The sequence below is a fragment of the Muntiacus reevesi genome, chromosome 1 (genome assembly GCF_963930625.1).
Source record: "Muntiacus reevesi chromosome 1, mMunRee1.1, whole genome shotgun sequence".
Classification (NCBI taxonomy): Eukaryota; Metazoa; Chordata; class Mammalia; order Artiodactyla; family Cervidae; genus Muntiacus; species Muntiacus reevesi.
Window position 1 is genome coordinate 268,955,434 of NC_089249.1, and position 13,822 is coordinate 268,969,255.

The 13,822-nt window shown below is 40.9% G+C and overlaps 1 protein-coding gene across 11 annotated transcripts in view; it reads right to left on the reverse strand.

The window, feature by feature from the left end:
• Positions 1-6,317: 6,317 nt before the first annotated feature.
• Positions 6,318-13,822, reverse strand: part of LOC136144354 (serine/arginine repetitive matrix protein 3-like) — a 139,158-nt gene continuing 131,653 nt past the window's right edge. For 8 of the 11 annotated variants that reach the window (XR_010659418.1, XR_010659489.1, XR_010659190.1 and 5 more), the window contains 2 exons: positions 7,918-7,967; positions 6,318-7,747 (listed from right to left, as the gene is read on the reverse strand). The gene's annotated coding sequence lies outside the window, so the exon portion shown is untranslated. Of the gene's footprint in view, positions 7,748-7,917; positions 7,968-8,351; positions 9,112-10,519; positions 10,623-13,822 lie in introns of those variants that run through there. The other 3 variants (XM_065904723.1, XM_065903898.1, XM_065903228.1) reach the window with 3 other exon arrangements.

A 13,822-nucleotide genomic window follows, 5' to 3' on the forward strand; every position in this document is an offset into this window, starting at 1 on the left:
TGATATAGATAGATTTTATGTCCCATAAAACTGTTAATCTGTGCTCCACATTAAATATAAAGTACATTTTTTATTTAGACACTGCACTGGTATAATTAAAATAAAGTATGCTAGCTTTATTTTTTCAGTAAGTCATTTTCAACTATACAGATCAAATAACAGTGCAACAGCAGCATGAAATGTGGTTATAATAGCCTGAGACCACATTTCCTGAAACTAAAACATTGGCGATAATAGTGTGAAGGTACAAATTAAATGCAAATAAAACAGATTCCCTATTGTTGCTAATCCCTGGATTGGGTTTCAGTGGGGGAAATTTAGCTGTAGTGGTTAACTTCTTTGTACAGTAATCATTGATACGTGAGCAGTTACACTTTGAGACCATTGATGGAAACTAACAGCGAAGGATTTAAGGAGACTACCTGTCCATCTTTCAGGAAGAGAACGGAAGTGGCCTGGGGCAAATCAAATAAGAATACACTGCCCAGCCTGCCTCCAGGACACTTACGGCACTTGGCAAGCACTCACTGACTTGTTTCCTAAATGATGTACGTTTTTGTGGCAACCTACCTTCTTTGGCCAGCAGAAGCTCTTTTTGATTTCAGAGGTGTGTCAGCATGTCTTAGCCATATCCCGTTTTCTAGGCTGACTGTTCCGAAAACATCTCAGAAAATAACACAATGGGACTTATATCATTGGCATGTGTTACAATATCTGGTTTTCCTACACTGAAATAAGCCTATGTGCCATGGAGATCAAATGTGGATGGTGTAATACAGGCATTTTCCAAAGTTGAAAATATGACTTAAAGTGAACTTAACAGAATCACCCTTCCCCCCCCCCCCCCGGCCCACTTTCAAACAGACCTTGCTAAGGGTGTTCAGAACAGTCACTGAATAATTGGCTTCTTGAGATTCTCAAGTGCACTGACATGAGTAGCTCTTCTGATGAGATCTGGCCTTTTTCTAAACAAGTGACTAACTCATATTTTGGAGATTTCTGGTAAATAACCTCTTTCTAGTCTTTTATAAGATGGCATTTGTCTCATAATTCTATAACGTGCGTCTCTCAACTTTCAGGACAGTTTTGGGCATGTAAGCAAAACAAATAACTTTTTTCCCTCACTTTGAAACATCATCAGAGACTACCAGAAAGGTCTCTACAGTCTCTTTCTTACATTGAAGCCTTACATGTCTGAAAGAGTCAAGAACTACATTTTCGCAAGCTAATCCAAACTTCATCCTTTTCCCTTCTTTTCCAAAATTAAGTGTTATGTGTAAGGGGCACACAAATTGATGTGCTGGAGTACAAAGAAACCATTAGAGGATCTGCTTTTATTTATCTCTATAGATATATTAAAAAGAAATGGAAGATTTACTACTAGTATATACACTATTAATATAGATACTATTGTAGTTTAGAAGGAAATGTGTATATATTGAGGTGCATAGTCAAAAACATTAAACTATTTTTGTGCATGATTTTTTAGAGCTTAGAGGCTACCAGGCTGGTGATTGCTATTAATCTTTCAAATATTAATATAAGAAAGAATTCTGAAACTTCAAGTGGTAAGCAGACAACTGGTCTGCTCCCTCTTCAAGAATTTCTAGGTCCTTGTCTCCAGAACCTGTGAATATGAGACCTGTGTGACAGAAGAGACATGGCAGATGCCACCTAGGGTATGGGTCTTGAGGTAGGAAGAGCATCCATTCTGGATTACCCAAGGGGGTCCAATCTAATCACATGAGTCCTCAAAGGAAGAGGAGGACATTTTTCTGACTGCGGTGAAAGAGAGAGAGATGTGACAATGGAATGGGATTAAACAGATGCAACGTGAGAAGAATTCGACTCAGCATTGCTAGTCTTAAAAAACCGGAGGAAGGGGCCACAAGCCAAGGAAGGCAGGCCGTCTCTGGAATCTAGGAAAGGCAAAGACAGAGAGTCCCCCCTAGAGACTCCAGAAGGAATGCAGCTCTGTCAGCAAGTGATTTTAGCCCAAGGAGACCGATGACCTATTGAACCGCAAGATAATAAATTTGTGCTGTTTTCCTTGTGGCAATGTGTGATGGCAGCAGTGAGAAATTTACACACTCCCTCTGCCCTGATTCTGAATATTAAGACACATCTCAGTATTTCACCAAGTAGATTCAAGTTGCAATCACTTAAACAGTTTTTGATCAACAACTCCTATTTGTTCCCCTAGTAGGGGAACAACTAGCTGCAAAGCTGATGAAATATTGTTTGCAAAAATGGAAACAGGATAAAAATAAGCTATTTGGCCAAGAAAAGGTGAGAGTTTTCAGATATGATTTTTGCCCATTATCAGAACATCATCTATGCAGTGCCACCAAATATCAAAAAAGAAGTTTTAAAAGTTGCATTTGCAATAAGTTGCATTTTCCCCAAATCTAAGGCACTAAGAAAATTTTTAAACTCATCCCTTGATATTTGAACTTCAGAAGGTAAAATTTCCAGGAATAACAGTAACATGCTGGAAACATTAATGTGCCAGCATGAAATAATATCATTCTGTAGGAGGTAATAAAGGCATAAATTATGTCAAATTGTATTTGGTTCATGGATGTTAGTGTGCTTCTTATGGGCAGATACAGCTAACAGGCAAAGAACACCTGCCTCTCTCTCTCAGAAAATTAAAGTCGTGTGCACAAACATCAGTCTAAGGAATTAGGGGACCGTTTGTGGCAAAATGAAAATGTGCCATGTTATAGATACACCTCCTGAAGATATGAAATATCTCTTGTCACAGCAGAACATAATTTTTCTGCTGGTCTTGGTCATCCTAGAAGGGACTATTAAGCCATTGACATTACAAGTGGTGGCTCCTACTCCCAGTAGGTAATATAATACACTAAATGAACTTGCTGCTAAGCCATCTAGTGCTCCATTATGGATTCTAGCTATTAATTGGTTTGGGGGTCATCGGCTGTCTCAGTGAATGTGAGGACTCTATCCTTTAAGCAAAATGTTCAAGCATCTCCTATTGAAGTGGGCCAAATGATATGTATCATTATACACATGCCAGTGTCCATGGGTATGGGTTTTCCTGCACTTATTTAGGATAAGAAAAGTCTATTTTGTAAAGTTTAAAGAATGCAATTGCAGATGCCACCACATGCCAAAGTTGTTTAAAAGTCTGGAAAAAAATGTGGCATGGGGAAAATGCAAAACTCTATTAACTCTATTGGAGATAAAAGCACTAAGAGGGGGAAAGCTGCTTTTTTCCTTCTTTGCCCCTGTCTGCAGATGCATACAGATGACACTGCAAACGGAACCATCTCTTTTGCTACAACCTGGGTAATAATGTGCTCAGTTAATCTATACAACATAGAGTCATCCTCTCAAAAAGTAATTTACTTCTTTAAAAACTGGAAGGAAAATAAATATGGTGCCGTAAAATTGTTGAGTAGAGGAATCTATCTGGACATTTCACAAAACATTTCATTATGCTGACAATTCCCAGAAGTGCTCTCAAGAGTGCTTTAAGCTGAGGATTACTGCACTGGAGCTGATGGACTTTTTTTTGTAGCCCCTTTAAAAGGCAGTGAACCGTTTTTCTATTTTATTTAAATAATGCCCCTTAAAATGGATTTTTAGAGGTATAATAACTCCTTAAGAGTCAGTTATGCTAAACAGTTTCTCTTGATAGAAATGTTGTAAAACTCGTTAACTGCACAATTTCAGATGCCGGCTTGGTGAACACTAACTGACATGTGAATGACCAGAGTTTGTAAAATAAATTGCAATAGTTGTTGTATCACACAGCTAGCACTGCACAAGCTGGAGGCCGCAAGGGGCTCCAACCTGACAGAAAATTACTTCAAGATGAATGAAAAGTGCTTGTTTCTCTTTATTAGTTTTTAGAGAACAATGAAAACGTTGGATTGTTTACAGAGGGCTGATTAAATGTGGTCAGTGGGGCCACGTCCCTACTGCTAACTGCTGGCCTCCCCCTCCCCCGGCCCCCCACCCACAGACTCACGCCGCACACCCCTCCACGGCCCGCCCCCAGCCCGCGCTCCCTGCCACATGCATCTCCTTACGGGCTATTATGGTCGCACATCTGTGTGTGGAGTGTGTTCATTCTGACATTCCACTGCTGCCCAGCGCTGCGGAGGCCTTTGAGAGGCACAAACACTGTTGTCAAGCCCTAACAAGCAGGTCATGCAATTTGCTGGTCACTCTGGCAGAGAATGGCCCAGGATGAATCGCTTCAGCTTCAAATAATGCCCAGGTCCATACTGGAATATATATGTATTTCTCTCATTGTGCAGCACTACAAAAAGGCACATTTCACGTTTTCAGGCTTGGATTTTAAAAAGTATGTATATCGCCTAGGCTTAGATACCACAAAATAGCCTGTTTGTTGTATTTACTTCGGATAACTACTGTCTCATGGCTAAAGGGAAAGGCATGAAGTACTTTAATTGGTCATTTGTGGTTTAAGTCCCATTTATGTTTTACCAGAAAGCACAGTGAGAGGAAAGGCACTGGCTACTATTTTAGCTGACCGCTTGGTGTACTTAAAGCGGTGGTCAAAACCAGGGCATTTAGGAGGATGTTGCGGAGAAAGACTCTCACTTTGTATTTCCACAAAGTAAACAGCCCTTGATGAAAAGAAATATGAGAACTCATTAATAAGCATATGCCAAGCAGGAAGGAAAGTCCTTTTAAGCAGACCAAGCTAAATGAATCAGATCCAGAAGATGTTGTGGTAAAGTAAAAAAATTAAGGAAAAGCAAATCACTGTCATTTCAGCTCAACCAACAGTCCCCTTCCTCACTCCTGAACTCTCCCTCCCTCTCTCTCACACACCCACACACACATCGGGGAAATCAACAGTAATCGGCAGCAGTTCAAATGCTATTTGTGGCATTCTGTCACAATACAGAGCGCATACCCCTAATGTGCAAGCAGGGTTCTCTTCCCCTCTGCACAGAACGTGCATTCGGAGCCTATTATGTGTATAAACAATGGCATATGTAATTACCTTTCTAGGGTGGCAATTATTTCTCAGCATCAACAACCAGACTTAAACCATGCTCCCCCAAAAGACTTTGGGGATCAATTCTGGGTCAATTACGTCAGGCTTTGATTTATCACACGATGTCAGGCTATGTTAAAAAAAAAAAAACAAGAAAAGAAAGTTTACCAAGGAAAAAGGATTATGAGGTAAAGGCTAAAGGTTTGACTCAAACTGGTTTGTTTCCAACTTTGCTTTCTGCCAGTTGCTCTGCCCTCCCCCATTCTCCAAACAGTGATTCGCTGGGTTTTGTCTGTTAGACAGTTTGCTGTTGAGGAATACTAAATGCAATGAATCTAAACTATAACCAGATTTGAAGTGCCCCCCCCCCCACAATGCCCAGGCAGTGGGAGTTTCCCCTGGGATGCAGCAGAGGGTAGGGGTTAATAGTTCAGGCTCTGGAATCTAAGAAATCTGGAGTTAGATCCCATGACTTAAGATACATGTCTCTGCAATGGATAATGCCCACTTCAAGTGGTTGCTGTGTATTTAAATGAGATAATTACGTAAGAGGATATGTGAAAAGCACTGAACTCCGCACCTGGCACATCATGAGGCCCCAGTGAATAGAGGGATTGCTCTTCCATTGGTGGACAAGTCAGAGGATGAGAAGCAAAACAGCCCTGCCCACCCCCACTCGCCCAGTGCAGACTGGGGCGAGGGTCAGGGGACGCAGAGAGGAGGTCGGTACCTGGACTGGTGAGCCCTAGACACCAGTTAAGAGACCAGTGGACTAGACGGTAAACAAAGCATCCAGCGGGTTTGGACTCATCCTAAGGACACTGACTATAAACTACAAACCAACAGAGGTGCATCCTCTGTTAGCAAGACCCCGCTGTCCTTTACAGAGCTTCACAAGTCACAGGTGAAAAAAAACCTACGTTACATGCCGTGATCACCATATATTCACTGAACATGTATCTATGCACCAGGCCCTGTTCTTGGTCCCTCGAGAAGATCTCCCAGAACAGTAAATAAACATCTACAGTCTAGTACCATACAAGTTCACAACTCAGACTTCCTGGAAGTTAGCTTACACAAACTGAAAGTGACACATCAAATATCCAATATCACCATCAGGAGTTCAGGGGTGCGACAAGGCATTGTATTAAGGATGAATCATATGATTAAAGTCATTGGTCAGATTAGGTTTATTCCTTACTGAGGAACCAAATAAAAGGTTTTAGAAATTAAATAAAGAAGAATGACTTGAGAATTCTCATCAAATTTTTTAGGGAGTGATAGAATGCTCCATTAAAAGAACACTTTAAATCCATTTTACAGGGAGCAACATTGTTTATTAAATAGAGAGACACAGCACTTACACAGTTCATTTGACACACAGCGCACAATGCTATTGATGGCACGTATTGGCAGCTTAATTAAGAAGTCTGTTGATGATGCTGAAGAAAAAAAAAGCTGGCACATTTTCAATTCAGATGTGGACGTTACTCAAGACAAAGACATGTCTATTGCTGGCTCATACACGCTAAAATGTGTCACAGACACTATGTGTCTACAGTCATATTAGCATCTTAACACTGGAAAAATCATGACTTATTCCCAGGTCAGAAATAACTTTTTGGAAAAATTATATAGTCATCCAACTTATGGAATACAGACAACAATGCAATGAAAACTGAAATAGCCAAATTCTTATACAGAGCCTTTGCTTGGGTCTGTTTGGCACATTCCTTGCCCTCTCCTGGGTCCATGAGAGGCACCCACAAGCTTGAGCCAAACCTTTCCTTTCTGTATGCTAATAACGCACTCAGAATGGCAGGCCCTGAGGGCATGGGAGGCAGAGGCCTATAGAGACAACAGGTATAATTCACCTCTCAGCTCCCCAAGAAATGTACGAGCACAATACATTTCTCCAATATACAATCTACACCTAAGGGGGGCAAGGGATTCATTCGAATTTACTCCAACTATAATGTATTAATACTTCTAAAGTCTAATGAATGTATATTAAGTCAATAAATTGGGTCCTAACTATCAGAAGACCAAAAAAAAAAAAAAATGGAATTAAGATGCCCTGAGTTACCCACAGTAAGAGTTTTGTTTGGTATTAAAGAAATTTAGGGCTTCCCTTGTGGCTCAGCTGGTAAAGAATCTGCAAGGTGGGAGACCTGGGTTTGATTCCTGGCTTGGGAAGATCCCCTGGAGAAGGGAAAGGCTACCATTCCAGTATTGCTTCCTATTTTAGGGACATCCTTAGGAGCAGAAAACAACCCCCCAAAAAACTGTGTCTTGAAACTAATTGTAAACACATTCAAGGCAGGGACCACATCTTATTTGCCTGCCTCATTTTCCATCCCCTATTCTGTACAGTGATTCACACATAGTAAACACTCAGTTAAGTTGAAAAAGCAGTGAATGTTTCAGTTCACTTTAATCTGGAGGGGCTGCACTGATTTAAGGAACAGCTGAGACAAAAAGGATAGCTCAGCCTTTCCTGATTCCTGGCTGGTGAGGCACACCGTCTTGAAAAATTCTTTTGCCAAAGCTTGCATTACTCTGGCATCATTAACTGCTGGCCACTGTGGCATTCTTAATGTCTTGATCTGTTTCCATTTTTTTGCTGATGATAACAAGAAGACTCTCCAACAGTTGTCTTTCCGACAAGAAAATATGAAAGGTGATTTAAAGCCGGTATCTGGTGAAACAGGTCTTTGGTCCACCTCCACCCTACAGACAGTACACCTGTGAACAAAACAGAAACAAATTATTAATCTAAGCCTTTCAAAGAACAACTTTTCAGAAGTACAATGGTTGGTCTTTTGCTGATTGCTGAAATTACTTAGTTCAACATTTCAAAAACACAGCCAGGATCTTTCAGGGTGATAATGTTGTTTAAAGTTTTATTTCCTTACCTTAAATAATGACTTTGAAATCCATGCCACCCCCAGGTGCAGATCCAAGCCTAATAAAATCAGAAATACCACATATTTGTGCATTTTGAAAACAAAGATTCCCTACCCAGGTAAAGATTCTGCATGTTTTTCTCTGCCTTGATAAACGGCAATAAAACCTCTCCTGAGGTTCGGAGCCCTACCCCTCCGTGAACAGTGCGTTCCCATCTGTGTCCCATGGGAAGCACCAAAGTGTCTGGCTGGGACACAACAGCTACACAAAGAGAAGCCGGCTGTGAAGCAGTGCGGGCAGGCAGCAACACACTTTCTTCAGCAAAGCTCTGAACTGACCAGGTAGGTGGAAGCAGAACGCATGGACACATCAAGCATCAGTTCTACGGCAGAGGCCGGGTGAGAACAGCCTGGGAGGATGCAGGTAGGTCCCGCCTTAGGCTTCTCAATCATAACCATGCCCGTGTATATAAGCAACACAATCTTACACCCGAAAAGAAAGACATCTTTGCAAGAAATGTTCTCACTCATTTACATGCTCAAGTGCGACTGTTGCTCTGAAATGTCCCACTTTAGTGGGATAGAAAGCTGACCAACACACAAGTAAGCTTAGCCTTAACACACGCAATTTGTTAACTATTTTATTTATTTTGGTTTCTAAAAATTGGCCAAAAGTAATTGCACATGTGTTTAAAACACACTTCAGCTCATGCACAAAAATGTCATACTACATAAGCATTTAAAATCCACCAAGAGTCATTTCAGGTCCTTCCTTCTCTGTTACATCAAACTTGTCACTGAAGCCTGTTACTTCTTAATCTGAAATGTCTCTTGCAGATCCCTTTTCTTCTGAATTGCTACTAAAATTCCCCTGTGTTGATAGGCTTGTTCTCCTCTGCCTGGACCATGACAGCCTCCTGGCTGTGCCTCTGTCTCCTCTGCTGCAGGCTCAAATCGTTCTGAGTGATGCTACTTCCACTGGGCCTCCATGTCAGCCATTTATCACAAGATCCCTGAGTTAAGGCCCTGAAATCTCCACCTAAGAGGTTTAGCGTCATATTTGAAATGGGTGACCAATAAAGACCTACTTTCGAGCACAGGGAACGCTGCTCAGTGTCATGTGGCAGCCTGGATAGGAGGGAGTTTGGAGGAGCCTGGACACAGGTACATGCATGGCTGAGCCCCTTCGGTGTTCACCTGAAACTGTCACAACACTGTTAATCAGCTATACTCTAATACAAAATAAAAAGTTTTTTTTAAAAAAAGAGGTTTAGCATAGCTATGACCTTCAGCCCCTCAACAGGTAGGCAAAAGAGAAGCAACTCAGGCCTCTGTGGCCACAAAAGCACTGAACTGCACTGAGTCCCCGCTAAACTGCTTCATCATCATTTCTCCTTTGGCTTCCCTGCCAACCCGACACACTGGCCCAACCTTCAGAACTGCTTCTGCACTAGCTTTCCTATTTCCAACAAGGCTTTGTGCCCTTCCCAGAACTCAAAATCTCCTTAATGAAGACCCTGATACAACTTTCCCCAGATTCTACTGTAGGACTCCAGTTGCTGGCTGGGATTCAGCTGTGAATAGACTGCCCACTGCCATGATACCACCATTCCTGACTCTGTTATCTCACCTGCTATCTACCCTCTAGTTGCCCAGATCTCCTGCTGAATTGGCTTTCCTCAGATCTAGAACCTTCCCTGAAACCATCCCAAGACCATCACATCCTCCTGGCCTCTGAGGACTGAACTGCTAGCTAACCCTAGTGAAGCCAGGCTCGCAGACCCTCACACACCTCGTCCTCACTTCCTCCTGCTTCCTGGCAACCTGTGTTACTGAGGTCCTGCATAGGAACCCCCTTTTCCTAGCCTAGACAAATTCTAACACTAAAATGTTTTTACAATATTTATCTTTTATTCATTCATTTGTCACTTGCCAATTTATCTTCACTTCATTCCATTAAAAATGAGGTTGACAGTTTTAAAAAAGAAAGGGAAAGAAAAAAAACAAACTTACATGATTACCCCTGCCTGATTTTCGAAGTATTCCACTTTCCTATTTCACTTCATTTCCTAGTCTCCAACATGAAGTCTGTGCTTCAGATATACAAGTCTACTGACCTCTAAGCTCATTCTGAGTCTTTGTTCACCCCTTCTTTTCTTCCTTCTTAATTAGCTCCTTTCATCCTCTCACTAGTAGCATGATCTAAGAAGCCTTCCCCAAGAAACAAATCCACATTGACTTATCCCTTATCTGGATTCCTCTGGAATGATCAATATCACACAGTTTAAGTGCTTGGTTTTCACTATATGTTTCATATACATTAGCTTCCCAGACTGTTAGTCTTTGAGAACTGGGATAAAGGCCGTGCTTAAGAGTTGTGATGGAGCCTCCAGAGTACTTGATGCTGACCTTCTAACAGGAGAACAAAGCTCTGCTCCCATCTCCTTTACCCCCAGTCCACTTCCCAGCCCCACAGCCAAGGAGAGAAAGAGACAGGTAACTGAATCAAGTTACTGGGTTCAACTAAGCTTCACAGGGGGTGGAGCTCTTGCTCTGTTGAGAAGAACACAAAGTTCTAACCTGCAGGCTTCTGTGGTTTCTTTGCAGTTACCTTTTAGGATTCTCACTCTGGACTGCTTCTCTCTACTTCCATGCGGACAATGAGGCCAAACAGGTCACTTCAGATGTGCTCCCCAACTACCACCTCCATCCACCTAGATAACACCCAGGCCAGAATAATTAGACCAGCTCTAACTTAAATTTTCCCTTTCTTTTTTCCTTCTGCCTCATCTAGCCACTAGTGAAACAGGATCTAAAGAGCTGGACTCAGGAGAAAGGGACCGGTGAGGACTATCTGTGTGCAAGACACAGCATTTCCAGGCAGCTCCACACGGAGAGCTGAGCTCATCAGAAACTGCATGAGGTTTGAGAGAGGGGTGAGGGCAGCTGGTAGGGCAGCACCCAGGTAACAAATAAGAAGATCTGTGTATGCGCTGAAGGCCTAACCTATTATCATCTCCTCCCACTACCTGTAGCCCCCGGAGATACCTGGATAAAAGTCTGTGGGTGCAAAAAAAAAAAAAAAAAAAAAGTCTGTGGGTGCATCTCACGCAACTGCTAAACAAAGTATATGCTGAATAAATACTCACTAGTTGATTTTTCTATAGTAAATATCTAGAGTTTATCAGAAGAGACCAGGAATTTTAGGAAAGCTTGAAGTTCTGGGTCAGAGTTGTTTATGATATATGTATGAAATACCTGCCTCACTCAAAAGTTTAAGGTAATTTTATTTCTATAAGGCCATTTCTCTACAAATACAACTCTTACAACATAGACCTCTGTGTGGGATCTTTGTGAGGGTAAGAATGCAAGCAAGACAAATTCTGAGGGTTTTGCAAGGCTTTCTGCCAAAAATCAAAGCAACTGACCTTGTTCGATTGCAAAATTTTGAATTAATACCTATAGATGACCAAGTGCCACTGTAGAATCATGTAATATTCATGATATCTCACGTATTTTGAATATTTAAATATATCATGCACAGTATATATATATACATACATACAACCTTGATAAACTACTTGGAAAGAAATGGAAAATGGATGCAAAGTCATGAGATCATTGGTCACTTGTCCAACTCTGAAACAATGATCTCAATTATCATATGATACAGAGACTGTCAATTTGTCCTGTAATATCCATTCTCCCTTTTTCCCCTTTATTAATAGAACCTCTGAATTTTGAGAGGTATATGACCATAAAGATTATATTTTCAAGTCTTCTTGGTAGTTAGGTATGGCTTGTAGGATGTGAGTAGAAGTTAGGGGTGCAACATCTAAGGAATGCCTTTAAAGCAAATGCTTATAAAAATCTTCAGACATATGAATGAGGCTCACACCGAGGGTTAGCAGAATAGTAAGAGACAAGTTTACTTCCGCCTTATTCAACAGTCTATGCATAAGCAGTCCAAAGCTGATATGACTGAAATGGCTCCCCACTGTGTCAAGGAGTTCCTTCTAGCTTGTTTAAGTCACTGCACAGGTTAGACCGCTACAACAAAGGCCACACTGTAATTTGAGCTCTGCCACTTACTAGCTATCCACATTTGGACAAATTATATAAACTCTGTTAACTTCTTTGGGCTTCCCTGGTAACTCAGCTGGTAAAGAATCCACCTGCAATGCAGGAGACCCTGGTTGGATCCCTGGGCTGGGAAGATCCCCTAGAGGACAGCATGGCAATCCACTCCAGTATTCTTGTCTTGGAGAATCCCCATGGACAGAGGAGCCTGGTGGGCTACAGTCCATGGGATCTCAAAGAATCGGAACATGACTAAGCACAGCACGGCATGAACTTGTTTATTTATCTATACATACTTCATAGGTTGCTGTTAACAACATAAGGCTGTGTCTTTTTTTTTTTTGCTTCCTGCTATATCCCCACCTTCTAGCAGTGTCTGTATACAGCAATCATTCAATAAAAATTAGTTATTACTGCTGTTCCTGTTGCTATCTAGACAAATAATGTCATACCTTAACAACCAACCATTAGGTACTTCCAGTAAATGTCTGAAATAATACAATTAATCAACAGGGAGTACATTATAACAATCACACTTTCTGGCCCAAACTTAGAAAACGTGGCCTGACAAAAGATTTTCTTTCTGACTTGTGAATTTAGTATTGTGAAAATTTTTATATGTTAAACCATTGGTTGTCAATTTAATGAACTGACTTTCCTTTTCTAAAAGTATCTGCTTAAATTGAGCAGCCCTGGAAAGTGAAAGGTATACAGCCCCAAGATTATTATTGGTTCTACCTCCTCTAGCTTTTATTACAAGGTTCCATTGTGCATGCATATGATGCACAAAAATACCTGATTTTTAAAACTCATTCAAGGTTGTGAATTTGTGTTGTAATCATTCAGAATCTCCAAAAAAATAATCATTTTATTTTCCCCAAGGAAGATGAACATTGCTTGCCTCTACAAAAATAGCATGGAAAGAGTTTTCAGTAAAATACATTTCTCCTATTGAAGAGCACTTAATACACACACACACACACACACACACACACACACACACACACACACACACACAAACACCCCTAGCTGCTTGCATTTCACCACAAGTGGTACTGTTTGCCAGTCATTGAAGTAATTCAGTCTGATCTGTTGAGATGATGGATTCTGACAAACTGTGTAAGCCTGTCATTAAGGGGAGGATAGATTATAGGCTCCTTGCAGGACATTATACTGCTTACGTTTCTCACCCACACAGCCTGTGAAACATAAGGGAAAAGCAAGAAGATGGAAATAAAGTTGAACAAGGACATACTGCTTCTCTCACCAATGCATGATGGCTGATCACCAGTCCACACTTTCTACTGGGTATATGTAAAGTTCTAGTTCTGTCTAATGTAAAACACCTTTCACAAAGAATGCAAAGATTATGCACAAAAGTGCCTATGACATAATTTGAATCTAACTTGAGACCTTATGCCCCCACTTTAAAAATATTATTTTTTGCTTTCACCCCATGTATTTAGCCATTTTCCTTCTCCATAACTTTTTTTACTTACATACTTAAAATTTTCATCTAGAATGGACATTATGTCTCAAATGAAGTTCAATAATTAAGTGAACTGAAAAAGAGAAGTCTGAATTCATGAAAAGTCTACATAAGGACTACTGTCCAAAAAATCGTGATAATAGCAACAGCTGATATTTGAGAGTTTACTACATGAAAATCACTGGCTGAACACTTTGTAAGCATTATCTCACCGAGTCCTTACAAAAGTCCTGGAGCAGGCATTACCATCACATTTTCACAAATTAGAAAACAAAACCTGAGAGATATTAAGTAACTTGCCTAAGGCCACACAGCTAATGAGTGATAGAATTACTTTCACACCTC